The sequence below is a fragment of the Triticum dicoccoides genome, chromosome 4B (assembly GCF_002162155.2).
Source record: "Triticum dicoccoides isolate Atlit2015 ecotype Zavitan chromosome 4B, WEW_v2.0, whole genome shotgun sequence".
NCBI classification, from domain to species: Eukaryota; Viridiplantae; Streptophyta; class Magnoliopsida; order Poales; family Poaceae; genus Triticum; species Triticum dicoccoides.
Genome location: NC_041387.1, coordinates 34,202,387 through 34,222,672, shown reverse-complemented (window position 1 = coordinate 34,222,672; position 20,286 = coordinate 34,202,387).

The window sequence follows — 20,286 nt, the reverse complement described above, 5'->3', positions numbered from 1 at the left end:
GGAGACAACGGCCAACACCAAGAAGACAAGGAAAATGGCGACACACTCGGCGATGCCTCCAGGGAGGGGAACGACACCCGCAGGTGCCATCGCCGCCAGCCCGGCCAGAACCGGACATGATTTTCATCCGTAATGTCACTCATCTTCATACCTCAAGGTTTGGGGAAGCACTGTCCATGAGTCCTTGCACCACCGTCACCGCAGCAAATTGCTGATGAAGCTGCACAGTCGTGATCCTCCAACACCAGCACTGCTGAGAGAACACGCCACCAACAATCCAGACGAGGAGCCGCCGCTTCCTACCACGCCGTGCAAGGGCCTACTCCACCACGTCGGCCTTCACCCGCACCAGGGGACTGCTAGGCGATGGAGACAGCCCCAAAGACCCAGATCGAATCTGAGACGATTCAGATCCGGCCCGCACCTCCATCCACAATCCAGCACCCGCGCCTCCAAGAGCACCACCGCAAGCCCCTCACGAGGAGGTAGCCGCCCGCCCGCTGCCCGCAGGATCTCCTTCCTGGCTGGGCCTCCTCGGCGTTGCCGCCTCCATGGCTGAGCTCGTGCCGCCGCCACCATCAGCGCCTGCGCACCACCAACCTCCACCACTCTGCAGTAGCTCGCCTGGATCCGCCTCTCCATCGCGCTCTCCGTGCGCCGACGACCATCGTCGCGAATCGGGCCGCCGGCCACTCCACCACCATGGTCGCCCCGGAGACGTCCCGCTCCGTGCGAAGGGGGTCCGTCGGGGGGTTGCCACCAGCACCCGCCGCCTTCGGCAGCCGGGCGCATCCCCACCGCCGGTGCCGGTGCCGGCAATGGCCGGAGGAGGCGATATGAGGGCTTGGCTGTTCTAGGGTTGGGGGAGCCTCCGGAGCCGCACGCGCGTGCGACCCGGGAGGCGAGGGGAAAGTTGCTAGCAATGGTGTTCCAAGTGTCCATTCATACAACAAGCCATGCGCATGAAGGGTTTTAATGGGGCATGGAGGAATCAGGTGGATTCCTTTGTCCAAAAGGGTAGTGTCGGGATTAAGGTGAACGATGACATCGATCATTATTTTCAGACGCATAAGGGCCTAAGACAAGGAGACCCGATGTCTTCTATCCTATTCAACATTGTGGCAGACATGTTGACCGTGCTTATAGGTCGGGCCAAGGAGAAAGGCCAAGTAGGTGGTCGTGTTCCCCATTTGGTGGATGGGGGAGTTTCCATCCTACAATATGCCGATGACACCATTATATTCATGGAGCATGACCTTGCAAAAGCTAGGAATATGAAACTAGTGTTGTACCTCTTTGAACAATTGTCGGGACTTAAGATTAACTTTCACAAGAGTGAATTATTTTGCTTTGGTAGGGCCAAAGAGGAACAAGACACTTATCAACAATTATTCGGCTGTGGACTGGGATCCCTACCGTTCAGCTATCTGGGTATTCCAATTCATCATCAAAAATTAACTAATAAAATAATGGAAATGCATCAAAGATCGATTTAAAAAAACTAGGTTGCTGGAAGGGTAAGCTTATGTCTTATGGAGGTCGGCTGGTGCTGATCAATTCAGTACTTACTAGTATTTTGATGTTCCTTATATCTTTCTATGAGATACCTAAAGGGGTACGGGAGAGACTAGACTTCTATCGATCTCGTTTTTTCTGGCAGTCAGATGACGTTAAGGTAAAATATCGCCTGGCAAGATGGGATATTATTTGTCGACCCAAAGACTAGGGGGTCTTGGGATTGAGAACCTCGAGATTAAAAATAAATGCCTGCTAAGCAAATGGCTATATAGGTTATCCATACAATCATATGGCATGTGAGCACAAATTTGAAGGAACAAACATTTACACTCTAAAACTCTGGCTCAGGTTACCGTAAGACCTAATGATTCACCATTTTGGAAGGGGCTCATGAGAACAAAAGAGACCTTTTTCATAGGGCGAAATTCGTTGTTGGGGACGGAATGACAACAAGGTTTTGGGAGGATAAATGGTTAGGAGAGATGCCTCTACCCCTTCAGTATCCCGCTTTGTATAATATTGTGCAACGTAAGGAGGATTACATGGCAACATTATTACAGACGGTGCCTTTGAATATTGATGAGGACATCTCAGTCACTGAAACAACACCAATCATCCCTGGACAAACTCTAAGTTGTGACAAACAAATAAATGATCAGATGCAACACAATTCGAAGGTGAAAGCTACAAATGAGGATTGCATTATTCCTTTGCATGGATATGATCTACTTCCCTTCCGCTTATCTTTTGTAGATCAAAGAGAGTCGAGGACGACTCTTCATCAAGGGAGGGAGGATGATGAGCACATGGGAACATCATACATGACATTTCAGAAAAGTGTACAATTTACTTGGAAGGAATTACTAAGTCGAATCAAGCAAATACATGAACAGGTGAACGCTAACTTAAGTTCATACTATAATCTTGAATACATGGCTGCACTTTCATTTCCATTGTTGTCGGTTGAACTTAGATATCACATGGAAGAAATCCAACAGCCTATGAGCTCTTCAAGCAACCGGCTTGGATGACCAAGTTTGGAGATAACAAGTTTCAAGTGAAGCTGATGCTGTCAGTTTTTACCTCTGATGTTTCGTTATGCCAAAGACATGTGGTGGAGAGACGGGGCCATACGGGTACATCAACATAAGCTACATCAAATTATCTTTCCAAGGCAAAAAACTTCACATCATTTGAAGTCGTGAGTCAAAAGTACTAGTCATTCTCGTGGAAGGTGTCCAGACTGTCAGGGCTTCGCGAATTTCCGAGGAGTTCTCCAACAACTCCCAAAGTTTACTGCTTATTCCCCCAAGGAAGGCATGCAAACCTGCTTACTTTTGAAACCATTTTCACACCTAGCTAAGGGGGGTTGTCCCTGCTATAAAGCCCCATCTCCCCCATCCTCTTAGAAAACCTTTTGTTAAACCATTCAGCTACAAGCTTATGCAGCAAGACTGCTAGAGAGATCCGAGAGATCTTGCTACCTTTTCTCTTGTGAGTTCATCCAGATTCACGAGAAGGAGCCTCTGGTTCCCCCTAGTTCGTGTTCTACAGTTCCGGCCGTTTTGTGTGGATTAGTCCCGGTTTGTGGTTCTGCGATTGTTCGGACAGCGGGTTGGAGTTCTTGTAGCTTCGTTCAGCCATCCCCAACGTACGTGTTGCATCCAACCTTGGCAGGTATAAAGCTAGTTATACCGGCTACTTGCAGCTAGTTATCCCCCCCCCCCCCGATTCGATCCTACGACGTGAAGATTGGGCCACCCTCGGGCGTGAACTTGTTCATCGGGTTCCCACCTATCAAATATCCAGTTCAGGAGGTCTTTAGTAGGGGAACGGTGGAATTCCTGGCTACACTTGGTGCGGAGGTTGATGGATGTTCAACTCTCAGACCAACCAGACTCCTTTCACTGGAAGTTAACGGTCAATGGAGTGTTTTCGGTTAAATCTATGTACTTGGATCTCATTAATTCTGGCCCAATCCCAAGATCAATACATATTTGGAAAGTAAAGGTTCCCTTGCGAATCAAAATATTCATGTGGTTTGTCCACAAACGGGTGATCCTTACCAAAGATAATTTGCTAAAGTGATGATGGGTAGGTAGTGCACGATGTTGTTTTTGTGACCAAGACGAAACCATACAACGCCTTCATACATTGCTCTCTCGCGAAGTTACTTTGGCAAATCATTCATATAGCCTTTAACATTACCCCTCCAACTAGCATTGATGTGTTGTTTGGGACGTGGCTATCTGGAATGCAACCTGCTATTGCATCACGTATTCGGATTGGAATATGCACACTACTTTGGGCTATATGGAACAGCAGGAACGATATGATTTTTAATAGGCAAAGTATTTTAAACTTCTTGCATGTTACTTTTAGAGCTACGACATGGATCCGTACGTGGTTGTTACTCACTCCTATGTACTCCAGGGATCATTTGGCTACTCGGTGCAACCGATGGGAGATGGTAGCACGGGCTATCTTCAACCGGTTTGGATGGCGGTCGCATAGTATGATAGGTGTTTATCCACTATGTCCTATTGTCCAGCCGGTTGTGGCTATGATTTACTTTGTTAGTTTTTATTTATCTTTAGTCCTTTTGCGAGCTGTACTCGGATACCAGACCTTGTTTTTTGCTGCAACTGCTTTAATAATATAGCGGCATGCATTTTTCGGATGCAGAGGCCAAGGGCTATCCTCCTATTCAAAAAACAATTCTTAGCATTGGCAACGACGCAAAGGTTTGCTTCCGAAATAATAGCGTCGAGTAATATAGGTGGTGGAACACTTTTTTTACGAAATACCCTTACGTTCCTTTTGTTCCAAGTTGACCACCACACTAGCATGGTTAGCGATGACATAGCTTTATGATGAGGTGTGCCGGTTGCGGTATGTTTTTCCCACCAATCCTTCATGGAGTCATCCAGGTGCTAAGTAGAAGTGTCCAACTTCTCAAGATGTAGTTTTCCAATGACTAGATTCCAAAGACGCAAGAAAAACCGACATTTGTAGAATAGGTGCGGCCCACTTTCGTGTTCCCTTTTGCAAAGGGGGCAAAGTCCATAATTTGTCCACCCTCGTTTAACAAGCCTATTGGCAGTCCAAATTCTATCTTGGATGACCAATCAAGCAAATAATTTGGTTGTTGACGGTGCCCAATGCTTCTAAACCATATGGTCCATAGAAGATAACGCCAAACCAAGGATTTGTGCCTTGTATGCAGAGACCGCGGAAAATGCTCACTAGTGGTGTGCTTTCAAAGGATGATGTCTTCGGCATTCTCATCAAGTTGGAACTCATGTACAAGAGCCCAAAGGGGGAAGAATTGGCAATGAAGATTACGGTTGTTGGGTTGATCTATTTGGCGAAGGCGCGAAGCAAACCATTTCAAAACTCTTTTAACACACATTATATTAGGCCATCTCCATTGCATAACGCTTGTGTATGCGTTTAACTAACTGTAATAAATAATTTAATTACCTGATGTCTGTCTAAGAGTCCATAACTGCAATGCTAATTGTATTATGGACGCAACTAACCACCAGCCGACTGGTGGTTAGCGACAGATCCGCACGATCGTACACCTTCGTCCCTCCCCGCGTGTGACCCACTTCGACAGCTCCACCCACGACCCAGACTTCTCTCGTGAGGCCCACCTCCCCCCTCCCGCGTCCCTCCCCGTGCAATGCATCGAGGCCCAAGACAGTTAACACAACCCATTTGGCCCACCTCCCCCCTCCTACACGTGACTTACCAACCCAAAACCTAGTTTCTTACCTCCATCGCAAGAAACAACCACCTGCCCCGATCAGTTCTCTCCTCTCTCCCCGACGCGCCTCCATCGCCGGCAACCTCGGCCCCAGATCTGATCCACCAAAAAAAAGGAAACCACCAAAAACACAAGGATTTGAGGGAGGGCCCCGGTTTACCACAAGAACATCATAGGGGTTACATCAATTCGTCTCAATTTCGTCATAATCAGGCAGAAAAGAAAGGAGGTAAGTGATTCAACCTCTATACACATGCTGCATTTGCATTTCATACAAATAAAATCATGGGGAAAAAACAACAAGAACTAAAGCATGCAAAAAAGGTAGTACTTTTACTACATGTGTGTAATTCCTCGGTTGAAATTGAGTTACCACTCAAATTCAGTCAGGTTACCAACAAAAAGATTGACTAAATTTCATCTTTTACAGGCAAAAAGTTGGTAAAATTGGACCATGTTCTTACTTACAGATTACATCATTGAGTTACCTCATCATTGAGTTACCAACATAAACACATATAGGTTATCATCATCAATCTACCAAGCTATCTTTTTTGGAGCATGTTAGAAAATACATGTATGGATTTTCTCATTAAAACTGACATACCATCTCGATTGAATATAGATTACCAGAGTGTGTGCATTGAGTAATCAGCATCCTGGAAGACTTATTCAACATAAAAAAAAGATCCTTTTCTTCCTTTATATATTGAACACACCCATGTCAGAACAAGTTATCATGCTAATTCATTACAAATTACCAGGAAAACTCAGAACCAAAGGTGCTAAAAACATTACAAGAATAACATGTGTTGATTTACATTGTTGCCACCATTCTTTTTTGATAAAAAATGATGTTCATGAAATGAGGTTGATAGAAACTGTCGCTGTCATACTCCCATATACTGGTTACTGCCAAAATGATACTTGTTATAAAAAAGAAGTAATTAGTGCAGTAAAAAGGAAAAAAATATAGTTGTTGTGAAAAAATAATCAAGATTGCTTGTAATTGTGGAAAATTAATGGGTGCAATCGTATGTGCTAGCAGGTGCTGCAACACAAGAAAATGGCGCATGACAACGGGGGTAATGTGGATGTCATGATGAGTGGTGTGGGGACAAACCAACAGTGTGAATATGCACACACGGCAAGCTTTGGTTCTGCCAAAACAGATGAAGGTAAAACATTTACCATGCTAGCACATTTTTGTACACAAACTTGTTACCATCATAATTGAATTGCAACTATCACCCCTGTGTTATTTACAACTATCACATTCACCATGAAACAATTCACAAATCACGTAGCTTGATGCACACAGGTTACCATGAATTTAGGTACAGTTACCACACTTACTGCATACGAATTATCATGCGATCTGTATTGCAGTTGGAATTACATGCTTTCACTTTACAGCTACAAAAAACATCTTAATTCATGCAAACTTTACCAAGCAAGTGGAGTACAAGTTACCACTAGTTTTGGCAGGCAGAAAATATAACACAAAATAACAACTTTCAAAAACATTATAGGTGCTACATCTAGAAGCAACCCGATGGTTCGAGAAACAAGCAAAGAACCGACTACTAGCAGCATAGGGGGGAGAGAAAGCTTCTTTGATCATTCAGTCAGCGAGCCAGCGAGTCCAGAAACAGGGGGAGAGAATGCTGAACAGGGAGACAAAAATACCGAGGCATACTCCACACCGAAACCTCCTGATGAAACGATGAAGTTTGATACTTTTGAGGAAGCTTATGCACACTACAGGCAATATGCACAGAGACATGGGTTTGGAATGAGACTGGAATACAGAAAAACAATCAAAGACAATACTGTAAGCAGAGTCCTCTTGGTTTGTGGGAAATACGGCAAGCCAAAAACAAACAAGGAAGAGACAGAGGATGTGCAGGACCCAAAAGGCATTGTGAAGAAGAGGAAAAGATGGAAGGTTGTGAGGTCGGGATGTCCGGCCCACCTTTACATCACCCACACGGATGCGTGGTGGAGAGTTAAACGCTTCAACGACGACCACAACCACCCTCTAATAAGAAAGCCGTCCTTGACAAAGTTCCTATCATCACATAGGAACATTCCAAAAGATGAGCAGGACTTCTTGAAGATATTGCACAGATGCAACATAGAGACAGCAAGACAGATGCAACTAATGGAATGGTTCTACGGGAATCCTAAAGATGTACCATACACAACAAAGGACATCGCAAACCAGCGAGCTAAATTCCGGATGGAGTACCACCATGCTGATGTGGGGAGCACAATCTCGTACTTCCAAGATATGAAGGCACAAGATGCAGATTTCTATTGGAGAATAAAGCTTGATGATGAGGACAGAGTGGAAAATTTATTCTAGATAGATGGTGCGTTGCGCAGGGCATATGCTAGATACAATGATGTCATCTCATTTGACACAACATACATGACAAACATGTACAAAATGCCCTGTGCACCCTTCATTGGCATTAATAACCATGGGCAGTCAATCCAATTTGGTTGTGGGTTTGTTCGAAACGAACTATCTGGTAACTTTGTGTGGCTGTTTAATGCATTCTTGCATGCAATGGGTGGAATTGCGCCAAAGAACATAATAACAGATCAAGATTTTGCAATGAGGAGTGCTATTGATGAGGTGTTCATTGAGATAGTACACAAGAATTGCCGCTGGCATATAATGAAAAAAGCACAAGAGAAGCTTGGGAAGCTGATGGCTGACAATGACCCACTAAACAATGCATTCAAGGATTGTGTTGACAACAGCCTGACTGATATTTTACTTCCCATCCCTCACTAGCTTAAAACATAAAAAGTGGGCACATAGAAAATGGGTTTAGATGCATGACAACAACAGTTACCATCTAACAAAGTGACAAGTTACCAGAGGATTATAACAAAATTACCTACATTAGTTGCTTTCTGTACTACCCCTATAATGTCCATGTTTGATGTACACATTTCAGTTGTTCACCCCACTAGTTACAACAAAACTTTTCAATCACCAGCTAGTGCTGATTGATATGAGTATATTTTTGTTGCTAGTTAAAAATGTTGCTTGTACTACACACACAGAGTGGTATTCGCTTTGGAAAGAAAAACTTATCCTGTCTGCAAAGTACTTACCATGATCCTTCAACTAAAGTAACCATGTGTGTGTGACATAATTATCAACAGCATTGGTGTTCCTAGTTACCAGATATGTTTGAACAGATGTTACCATCCTCCAATACTTGATGTTACCATGTTTATATTATGAATGCAGTTGAGGAGTTTGAGCACAAGTGGTGGGTGATGATGGAAGCATATGGCCAGACTGACAACGAGCATTTTCAATGGTTGTGGGAGAACAGGAAGTGTTGGGCCCCGGTATACTATATGCACGATTTTTCCCGTTCTTGCAGACCACGGCAAGAAGCAAGGGATTTAACTCTGTGCTCAAGAAGTATGTCAACCCAAACAACTCACTGGTCGAATTCGCACAACAGTACACTACGATACATGATAAGGTGATGGCTAGCGTGTCAAAAGAGCAGTTGGAAACAGTGTACAAAGAAACCGAAATGTACTCGATGAACCCGCTGGAGATGCAGGTGCGGGGGCTATACACACATAACTTGTTTTGCAAGTTTCAGGTGGAGATGAAGGTGAAATCAGCCTACAGATGCGACGCATTGGATGATGGTACTTTCAAGGTCAGCTCAGTGCGGGGGATAACACCAAAATATGGAGACAAGGACTACCATGTGCAAGCAAACATGGTTGAAGAGGCATGCTCGTGTAGTTGCTGCAAGTTTGATCATGACGGGCTACTGTGCGTGCACGTACTACGAGTTATGGACCAAATTGGGGTATACGAGATACCTGAAAACTACATCCTAAAGAGGTGGACCTGGGATCCAGAGGAGGATCTTATTCAACTTGATTTCGAACAGCCGACAGTTAAGAAGTCGATGCCAGAGGAGGGGAAAAGCGTCATGCGATACACGTCAATTCTTAAAGAATTTAAGGCATCGGCCAAAGACGCTTGCCTAACAGATGACGGGACCAGATTGGCAAGAAAACACCTGTATAATTTCAAGGAGGAGCTTGAAATACTGAAGAACAATCAACTTAAAAAAGCAAGAAAGGAAAAGGAAGAAGCAAAAGGATCGTTTCAAGGACAGCCGGATCCCTGCTCGATACCTGTGGGGCGGATGAATGAAGACAACCCTGTCACACATCACCAAAACGCCCCCGATGCAAGACATCAGGAGAACCCAGCCACACAACAAACAAGTGCCACTAATGTGAATCGACAGGAGAACACTGCCACACAACAAGAAAGTGCTACTAATGTGCAGCGACAGGATAACCCTGCCACACATCAAGAAAGTGTGCGGGTGACGATACATGCTAGCAAAAACAATCATGTTTTTGTCATCCAGCCCCCACATCCTGATGCAGCTCCGTCCTCAAACACAAAGTTGATACTAGACCCTCTCAAGACTACAACGAAGGGGCGGCCAAAGTAAAAAAGAAAGCAATCAGGTTTTGAGATTGCAAAACCAAAGACAAAAAGGAAATGTGGTGTGTGCGGGAGTCTGGAACATGACAAACACACATGCAAATCTCCCCTAGCAAGATAAATGAAGAAGGTGCTATTAAAATGGAAGATGGTGGCTGCATTTTTTTCATGGACCATAATGTGCAAGCTACAAGCCCCATAACATTCCAGTTATCAGCATTGTATCGTAGATTTTATCATGGCTTTGTAATGCAAACAAGTGTATCTCTATAATTTAAGCAAGCTATCAGTACCCTGTTATGCCCGTTACCAGCAAATGTTTGATGGGATTGACATGGATTTGTAAATCCAAAATTTTTATATCTTAACCAAACTATCAGTACACTATTATGTCAGTTACCAGCAATGTATGATGGAATTGACATGGATTTGTAAAAGCCAATATTTTTATATCTATATTTTTTGAAGGCTACCAGCACTGCATTGTATTGCTTGTGAACAAAAAATTAGTCTTGCTTGCACTTCTAAAAATTGCTTATGAACTAATTATAATGACAGTAATGAATTATATCATATAGTCAGTGACTTTGGACTGTGTATACTATAGTAAAACAACATGTCAACACTTTGCTCCATGACATTGTCATGACAGATTCATATAAAAAAGTTATCATCACAGTTTGGTAGAAGTTATCACACGGTAGTAAAAAAAATCACCTCATCACCCGCTGCCGAACAGATGATAGCGCCACTGTTTACACTTGTTTTGATAATGATCTAACCACCTCAATGTTATAATTTTCCGGAGAGCTGGAATTTGCTCATGAGTTAAGGCTGGAACATTTTTGCCATCCCACACCTCAAGGTACGTGCAGGCGAAAAATCCACAATCAATGCTGAAACATTTGTGATGAAAAAAACAACACAAAATCAGTTTAATTGAAGTTTCGGACCGGGTCAATAAACAGGGATGAGAAACATGTAGTGGGATGTTAAAAAGAGAGTGAATAATCCACAACTAACCCATTATCCTGTTTCAACACATCAATGTACACAAGTTCATAGTCCTTGATCTGCTTATGCGAGTCCTTGTAATTTATCAACCATGCCTTCTTTATTGCGTTCATGTATCTTGTCGCATGCTTGAGAAGAGAAGGACTATCTTGGTCACACAATGAATCTAGAACTTCAAACCGCTTCGCCCTAAGCTTTAATGACAACACATACCAATGCCCGTCATCTGGACCGCGGCCCAACTTTTGCAAAGCAGGGAATAGAAGCTGCAAAAAATTAAAAGGCAGTAAGCATAGAAGGAGTTGGAAAAGAAACAAAATTACCAAGATAACAAATGGTCATGAAATTCACGTGGAAGGCAACTAGAAAAAGAAGTTATCAGGGCAGAAAGGTCAAAGTTGCCAGTGTGCATGAAACAGGTTATCATGACATGAAGAACAAACAATATCCGCAAATAACATGAAGTTACATGATATTAACAGGAAGTTACATGATATTACAGGAAGTTGCCAAGACACTAACTGTACAGTTACCAGATCCAGCAAACATAACATACCTGATCCTGGTGACTAAGAATGTAAAACTTGTCCCGTCGAAAATACTTCAGTAAACACTTGGATTTGAAGTCTCCTATCAACAGATACACAGAGAGCACCCAAGGGAAGATGAGCCTGTTTGGCGTTTCCTTATACTGGAGAACGCGAACATGTAACTCGGCAATGCTGGTTGATAGTTGCCCAACTCCCTTCACACAATTGGCAAGCTCACCGAGGGTGATCCACCTACCATCAATGTCGATGACCCTAACACTACAAAAAACAAAAAAATAAAAGATTTAAAAAATACATTTCAAAAAATGGCGCACACATAATGATTTGTGTTAAAAAAGATGAGAAAAAGGATGGAAACATACTCTTTAATCTTAGAGTTAGAATCAGTAGTATGCTTGATAACTTCATTGTAAACATTCTCTTCCTCCTCGCTCGGTGTGAGGGTGGCAAAAGGCGGGAGCAGGTATTTGGACGGGTGGGTGACCCTAACTTTCCGAATAAAGGATTTAGGGGTTGAACTGCGTACTAAATACTCTGTGCGAGGTGGTAACTCTGGTGTAACAAATGTTGGACTTTCAGGGTTGTCTGGTAGAAACAGAAAAAATAGAAAACCATGAATTATCATCAGATGGGAGAAAGAATTATCAAGTGATGGGTCAAAACATATCAACTTTCACATGTTTTGATTATCAAGTGGTGGTCCATAATTGAAAAACAAAGAAAGTGGTTTGTGCAAGGGTTGCAATGTTCATGGAGCATAAAAAAATCACCTATTTGAACATTAGATTTCCCTTTTAATGCTGGATTGCCATGTTCAAATTCTTCCCACCACATGAGAACCTCATCATCGTCAATCTCAACATCATACACTTGCACACGACCAGCTTCTGGTGTTACTTAAATAAAAAAAGAGCGATGAGGACATGAACAGTAGTGATAAACAACATAAATTGTTGCAAAAAAACAAGTATTAAAAATTGAGACAAGATACAAAAAGTTATCAGGAACACAATATAGGAGATACCAGGTAATATGAATGTGGATTACCAGCACACATGTATGGGCCTTTTAAGGAACAAATTAGATAACACTGGTGCATAACGAGGAACAGCTGTGATATAAACAAATCATCATAACATGTAAAAAAGAAGACCAAAAAGAATTGTATAGCCCAGAATTGGTAAAGAATGCATATGTGGCTGGAGTTATGGTGTCAATGGATCATAAATTATCAGGATTTGAACATTTGAGTTACCAAGATATGTCATATAAAGTTATCAGGGTGATTTAAAAAGGAGGGAATAATAAAAAAGTTCAGATGAATAAGAGTACACAACTGCTACTACGAGTGCAGTATTGTTTTGTAAGCATGACAATGAATTAAGGAAAATAAATAGGCAATGATAGGAGATGTACGTATCACGCGCTTACTAAAAGTCAGTAACTGATAACATCGGTTTTCAAAACTGACAAAGTTACCAAGGGGGGTGGGGGGGTGGGGGGAGGAGGATGGAGTTATCGTCTATGCTAGCATCGTACAAAAAATATTGTAACGGACACAACAGAAATATATATTACGGGTACTGAAAGCACATATGTTCATTTATATCACACAAAGCATAGAAGTAGTATTACATTCATCCATACACACGGAATGATAGCAAGTTCCAAACACATAAATAAAAAAAGCACACCAGGGCATAAAACAATACGATGAACACCGACATATCTCAATCCATCACTCTCGCGGCATAAAAGCGAAGACACAAGGTCTTCACTTACCAGAGTTGTTGGGTGGCGGAGCCCAAGCAACCGGTTGCGCCTTGGTAACTTTCATCATTGCCTTGCCCTTCAAGTCAGCATCAATGGGAGCTGTGAGCCCTAGAACGGCGTCAGGGCCAGTAGCTGGTGCTGTAGGTGGTACTTGAGCAGATGGCGCCGCCGCAGGTGCTTCTGGTGCTGCAGGTGGTACTTGAGCCAACGCTGGTGCAGCTTGAGCCGTTGAAGTTGCTTCATTAGATGGTGGCACTTGTGGACTCGCAACAAAGATGACATCCAGCCCAAGAGAGCAGCTGGGTGGCGTAAAGTTACCATCGTAGTCTCCAGCTCCAGGGGTGCTCGACTCCAATGCAGGGTCAACTACTGCTTCAAACATCACAAGTAACACACAAATAAGGAAAAAATGCATCAGGAAAACATGTAGATGATATTGTATTTGTTAGTGCCAGAAACATTATCTTGAGTTATCATGGATTAAACAGACAAGTTATCAACATAAGAAAATTAAGTTACCAACCTGTGCCAACAGGATTATGGGCATCATTCTCTTGACCTCCAGCTGTAGCCGTATCAATAGGCATATTAACTCTGGTACTTCCCACAACTTTCTCAGTGACACAAACGGCTATTGCGGAAAAAGATTAAACACATCGTCAAAAAAACATCATAAAAATACAAGAAACAAAAAACAAAGGTGATGGCGAACAGAACTACCTTCACTTCCATCATGCACTATATTCGGGACGACTTCATTTTCACATTCAACAGCCACAGCCACGCTGGCGATATCTTCAACAACAGCAGTAGCAGTTGCCGCTGCAGCTAGCTGAAAAACAGTGTCATCAGAAACACCAGCCGATGTCACCGCAACAACATCAGATGCGCCCTTGCTAGATGCTGCTGCTTTTTCAGACGGAGATGTCGCCGTGGGAGATTCATCAAGATGGATAACTTTTGTTGTCTCCGATGACGTTGTCTGCAACAATGTTGCCCTTAGTCGTGAAGAGGATCTGGTCTTGGCGAATTTCACCTTTTTTACAGCAGTTTTATCTTTTGAATGACTGAAAAAATCGGTACACAACGGTAGTAGTGAGATTACACATGTTGTTAAACCTAAGTTACCACATGTTTCAATCAAAAAAAAGATGTCACATACTTCAGGTATTAAGTAGCATCAAGGGAAAAAATTATAGAGTTATCAAGAACTAGAAATATAAAGTTATCAAATGATATGAACAAAAAAACCAACAATTATTTTTGAATAACTGCAAACTAGAAAGGTATGTGAACACCTTTTTCCTGGTACACTTGGTGAACCCTTAGCAGCAGCAACTTCTTTCATAGGTGCACTGAATGAAAAAAATAAGCAAATGTTACAAGCACATACAACTATCAAGATTGGCAACTCTAAATTACCAGGGGGGCAAAGTTGAGTTATCAATGTTCATCAAAATAAGTTATCAGACAACAAGAACAAAATAACTGCTGAACATAAATGAAAGTAACAACGTGAATACCTTTTCAGTGGTGCAATCCTTGAATCCTTAGCAGCAACATATTGTTTGCCGGGGGCCCTGCAGATGAAAAATGAGCAAGTTGATCACCATCATCAAATTCCCAAACTACATTACTCAAACAACTGTATTTACCATGTTGTTTCAGGCACATAATTGATAAAAAGGAAGGGTGACATTGCAAATAATAATTCACCTGCGTGGGGCCTCCTTCTGCACGGTGAACAGTGGGACGGAGACACCGGTTTCCTTTTCAGCCACACGTATACCAAGCTCCTGGACCACAACTTTCTTCACAGCTAAATGAATCTCAGATGCTGATAGTGCAATTGGTGAAGACGGCCTTTGCGATGGGCTGGCAGGCACAACTGGTGAAGTTGGACCGGGGGGGGGGGGTGATGGTAGCCTCAGTTTCTTGCGCCTCTGGTAAGCCAAATTTTTCAAAAGCTGAGCACCGCACCGCTTGACAGAAGAGTCAGTGGCCGCCTCAGCTTCCGTGTCTGTCAGACCTTGCTGGCTAAGCCCTCCATCACCTGATTCGACGGATGCTGCATGAGATGTTCTGGTGAGTAAGATCTGAGACTCAACGAGGTTATCATCGACAGGGCGGACAGGGATGTCTTCAACATCTGGTCCTGTGCCATCACGAGCTTTGACAATTGCACCATCAAGATGTGTGGTGTCATCATCAGCTGGACCGCTGCCCATGTCTACATCCATGGTACCACTGCCTGAAGCAACAAAAGGATCTTTACGGCGACGACGAACAACTCGATAGTCATCATCATCATCGGAGTCAGCGTCAGAATCAGAATCATTGCCTCCGTGATACTCGTCATCACTGTCAGAATCTTCAGCAACATTCTTTCCAGCACTTTCTGGCCGCCTGCCTTGCGATGACCGCGTAGTCCTTGACGTCGTACGAGCGGCAGAGGAGATAACGTTCAATCCAGCGTCTAGCTGACGGGATACATGTGAATGGCCCTCATCATCTAAAGCGGTGAATGATTCCACAAGATTGCCTAGGATGCCAGCCATGGCGGACGTGAACCGAGCGACTATTTGAGTTGATTTCGCAAATTTCTGTTCAACATAAAAAATACAAAAAATTTGGAAATAACCAGTAAGTTATCACCAAAATGCAACAAAAGTTATCATGAATTAACAAAAAAAAGCACACACAAAAAGAACATTCAGTAAACAAATGTGTGGTGTCGTTGCAGTAAACAAATGAATGTATTCATGATTTAGCAAACATTCAGTCACCATGAAAATGAAGATCAATATATGAGAAAGCTAAAACAACACAGTTAGATATCAGCAAAAAAAACTTAAGTTATCTAAGAATCATCATAATAAATGCAACCAAAGTTATCATGATATCAAGTTATCACAGGAATGCTACAAAGTTACCAAGGCATTGCACTAAGAATTATCACATGGTTGCATCATAATTATTATCTTCTATAGAAGATATGCCACATTGGAAATCATCCAAATTAGTAAAGAGTGTCAAATTGGCATCAAAAGAGGGTAACCACAATGAGTGCAAAAAATAAGTTATCATCCAATGAAAGAACATAAAATAGCAAAAAATAAATAAATAAGAAACTAGGTTACATGCTCACCTCTTGACTGCAGCTTGGGGCAGTATGAACACGCATAAACTTGTCAAGACCTTCCAGACCACCAAACAGACAGAAATTCATGCCAAACTCAGGCTTCAACTATAAAAAAATGTAGCAACATGACAGATAAGTAACAACAAAAAACAATGAAAATAAAATGCAGTTGCAAAGCAGACTGTGAATTGAAGAACATAGATGTAGATTACCGGTAGTTTCCCGAAAGAAACTTTGTCAGCCTGAACATCCTTGTTGAGGACAAGAGTTATCAGCTTCTTTGTCCATACATTGATGGGAAAAGGACCATCAGGCAATACGATGCCAAGTCCAGAAAGATCAATCGCATGAATGTACAATAGCTGATAAGAAAAACACAAGCGTCATGGTAAACACAAACAAGAATCGGACACAAAATGACAAAGAAATGACAAATGACAAAAGAGAAGGTAAGAGGAAAGCATCGTCACTTACATTGTAGAAGAGAAGGCAACCCCTGGTAGGCTTGCGTCAACAGCGCCTTGTGTAGTTCATCAACAATAAATTTGGACCAATTGAGATTTTTAACACCATTGATGTCACGCTGCAAGTTAAAAAACAGAAAGAAACTGAAGTTCACCGAATGCACCGCAAAAAAATATGAAAGTTACCACACTGACATATAGTAAAGTTATCAGGCACACAAGAAAGAAAATGACATATTTACAAAAAAAACTTACCAGCACAGCATACCATCGGGGGCTAACTTTGTTGGAGGTGGTCGGGGCAATGACTGTATTCCCCGCAAGCAGAAGCCACATACGCTTGAAAGTATCATCAGAATTTTCAGAACCCTTTATGAGATCAACAAGATCAGTCATTTTAGGGGCATATCCGAGCTCGCCAAACAACTCAAGCCCTAACTCAATATCAGCTTCAGATGGGAGGTTGTAAGGGACATCATTCCCTCCATGCGGCACGCCCATAACACGATGCACGTATTCCTCATTGACCGGAAGCCTGCCTCGGCCTGGTACGACCACCTCACGCGAATTGGGGTCGTAGAGATCAGCAAGCCACACACTGAGATTGTTAAATAGATGGTCACATTGGATATTCCGAAGGCTAGTTAAATCCATATCATCAATGGCACCCTTCCCGTCATCATTCATGTCCTTGCATGCTAGAAGAAGCGAACTGGGTGAGGCTCTGTTCCGCGGAGGAGGGCGTTTCGCCTTTTTCGAAGGAACCTCATCGATTCCATCACCATCTCCTTTACGCTTCCTCGGCATTGTCTCCCTGACATGTAGGGAAAAAAAGCAAAGCGAATGAAACCATTAGATAACTTTGAAAAACTGATATCACAATAAACTGTAACATTTATAAAACCGGTGTTTGACAAAGCAATAATACAGCTGATAAAAGGAAACAAGCAAACTGCAATTGGTCCATCACACATGCTAAAAAAAAGTAAAAAAGATAACACAGGTATATAAAAAGCATGTGTGACTAATAATTGAGGCACAATGCAATTGGTAAGTTACAACCAAATTACCAGTGATAAGAAATAGCATTCACACATGTTCATTAATAAACCAACCAAAACAAATGAATGAGAAATCAGCATTGTACTGCATATAGTTAGTATAGAAAAACTTCTGGTAACTACGGTAAGATGACAGTGGTAAGTGTAAAACCATCACCATGATAATTCAACCATAACAAGACAACACCGATAAAAAACATAGTTTAAGCATCTGGTAATTTGAGTGCAATATCGTTGGTAAGTTCAATATACACATCATGATAATTGAACAGAACAAGACATAACAAGCAAATCAAGCATTGTAAACATGCTAATTGGAGCACCACAAAAGCCTAATCAATAGACACACCGCATCAAACAAACCCAACATAAAACAACATTATGTGAAAAAACTTAAGGTTACTTTTTAAATACTCAGACACTGATGCACAACTTGAAATCCATAAACACCAAACATTATTGGATGTCCTGAACAACCACATCCACAACAGTAACACCATAACAAAATCCTTATTAGAACCGACCACACTTACCACCGCTAAGACATATCCACACCCACAATACAGAGCGGGGCGGGTGGGTGGGTGGGGGAATGGGGGATGCGCTGCTCAACATCGACTCAGAAACTAGAAGCCGACCTTAATCTAACCTAATTGGAACAACAAACCGGATTCGAAGACTCCAACCTAAATCAATGGCGGACCGACGGCGGAGCAGAAAGAGGAATGAAACAGGGGTGGGGAATGCGTTCCTCACCGCAGATTCAGCCGTCGTGCGCCGTGAACCGGAACGCGCCACCACAAGCAATCGTCGCACGCGAGGGGGAGGGGAGCGAGAGGAGATTCGAATGGAAACGCCCGAAGCAGAGGAGGAAGAAGTACTGCGGGCAAACATGGAGAGGGGGCGAGTGGGGATCGTGCGCGCATTGGGTGAGAAGGGCGGTTTCGAGTGGACCCACAAGACAGCGACAGAGAGCGAAAGTAATGGCTATCGCCACCCGCGCTGCGCGCACCAGGGGCGACGCGGGCCGTTGGATGCGGATCGAACGGCTATCGAGTCGTGCGGATTTGTTGCAAACTGCGAGTCGGCAGGTATTTAGCTTTCTCGTTGTATTATACATGCGCTTACCTGATTGACGATGGGTTAGCGCATGGTTCTCTGAAAAAAAATAGTTATGTTGTTTGTTTTCTGGAAGGCGCTACTCTTCCATTTTCATCACCTCGTGCCTAAAAGTTTGAGTGTAGCGTTGGACGACTCCACACGCATTGACGTAAGATTAAATTTCCATTTTCATCACCTCGTGCGTAAAAGTTCGAGTGTAGCGCCGGACGACTCCACACGCATCGACGTAAGATTAAATCCTGGGACTGAACGGGAATTGGACATAACAGCCAGTAAGTTGGTCTCGGCGCCTGTTGTGACTGCATTGGACGTGCTCTTAAACAATAAAACAAAGTACAACTGAATTGCATACATACATGTAAAAACTACCAAAAAGACCGGAACATGACATGTGTCAAAAAAACTTTCCAGAAAGAAGGACACCCAACAGAATATTTCTAATAAATCCATTTCAAATCTTCAAGTGGACCAAGCATAGTAGTATGGCTCTACAATTTCTTCTTGACATACACATCTATGGAATGTCATGTACAAGTTCGCAAGGCATGTGTAAAACAAGAATAGGTTGTATTTTGCATCAATCAATCTCGAAGATTCTCGAGCAAAGGACGACTTCAAGGAAGCTCTTGAGGATTGCAATCCCTTCAAACTCTCCGACGACCATCACAACAAGATGATTGAAGAATACATATGCACCAGATCAGCAGCATATGCATCCTTCTGAGTTTGTTGTGCGGATTCACCGGCTCATTAAACTCCATGGTCAAACATCTTAGCTGTGGGGTGATGTCCCTATGCCACCCATGCCCATATCTGTTGCTAGCTTTGCTTGAAGAAAAAGAAAAAAATGTAGGTGCTCAAGCGCCGAGATGCTCAGGTCCATCCCTTCTTGCAAGCCTGTCTACTTTGAGATATGACTGTCATATATATTACCCTACCAGGCCATGTCGGGCACGAGTTTCTCTTCCTGTGCACCAACCCCAAATGCCACAATTAATCATCCCATGTCTGCTTGTCACCTACCTCTCCCACCTTAAAATTGGCTAGTCGCGACATTGAGAATGTATCGTGTACTCTAAGACGTGGAGTACTCCTAGTATAAAAAAACCTCGATCCAAAATTCATGAAAATAATACTTGGCGAAATCGACATATAAGACATACTAGTCATGTCACAAAGATCAAATCTAGGTTTGTAACGCATAACTAGAAACAAAAAAGGAAGACAAATCTTATTTGGAATAGTAGCTATTCCAATTTGGTCCATAAATTTGGAGCATGGACAATAGTATTAATCTTGGGTTTTTATATTTTCTTTCTCGAACAATTATGGAGCCTGGACTTGAAATCTATTGTA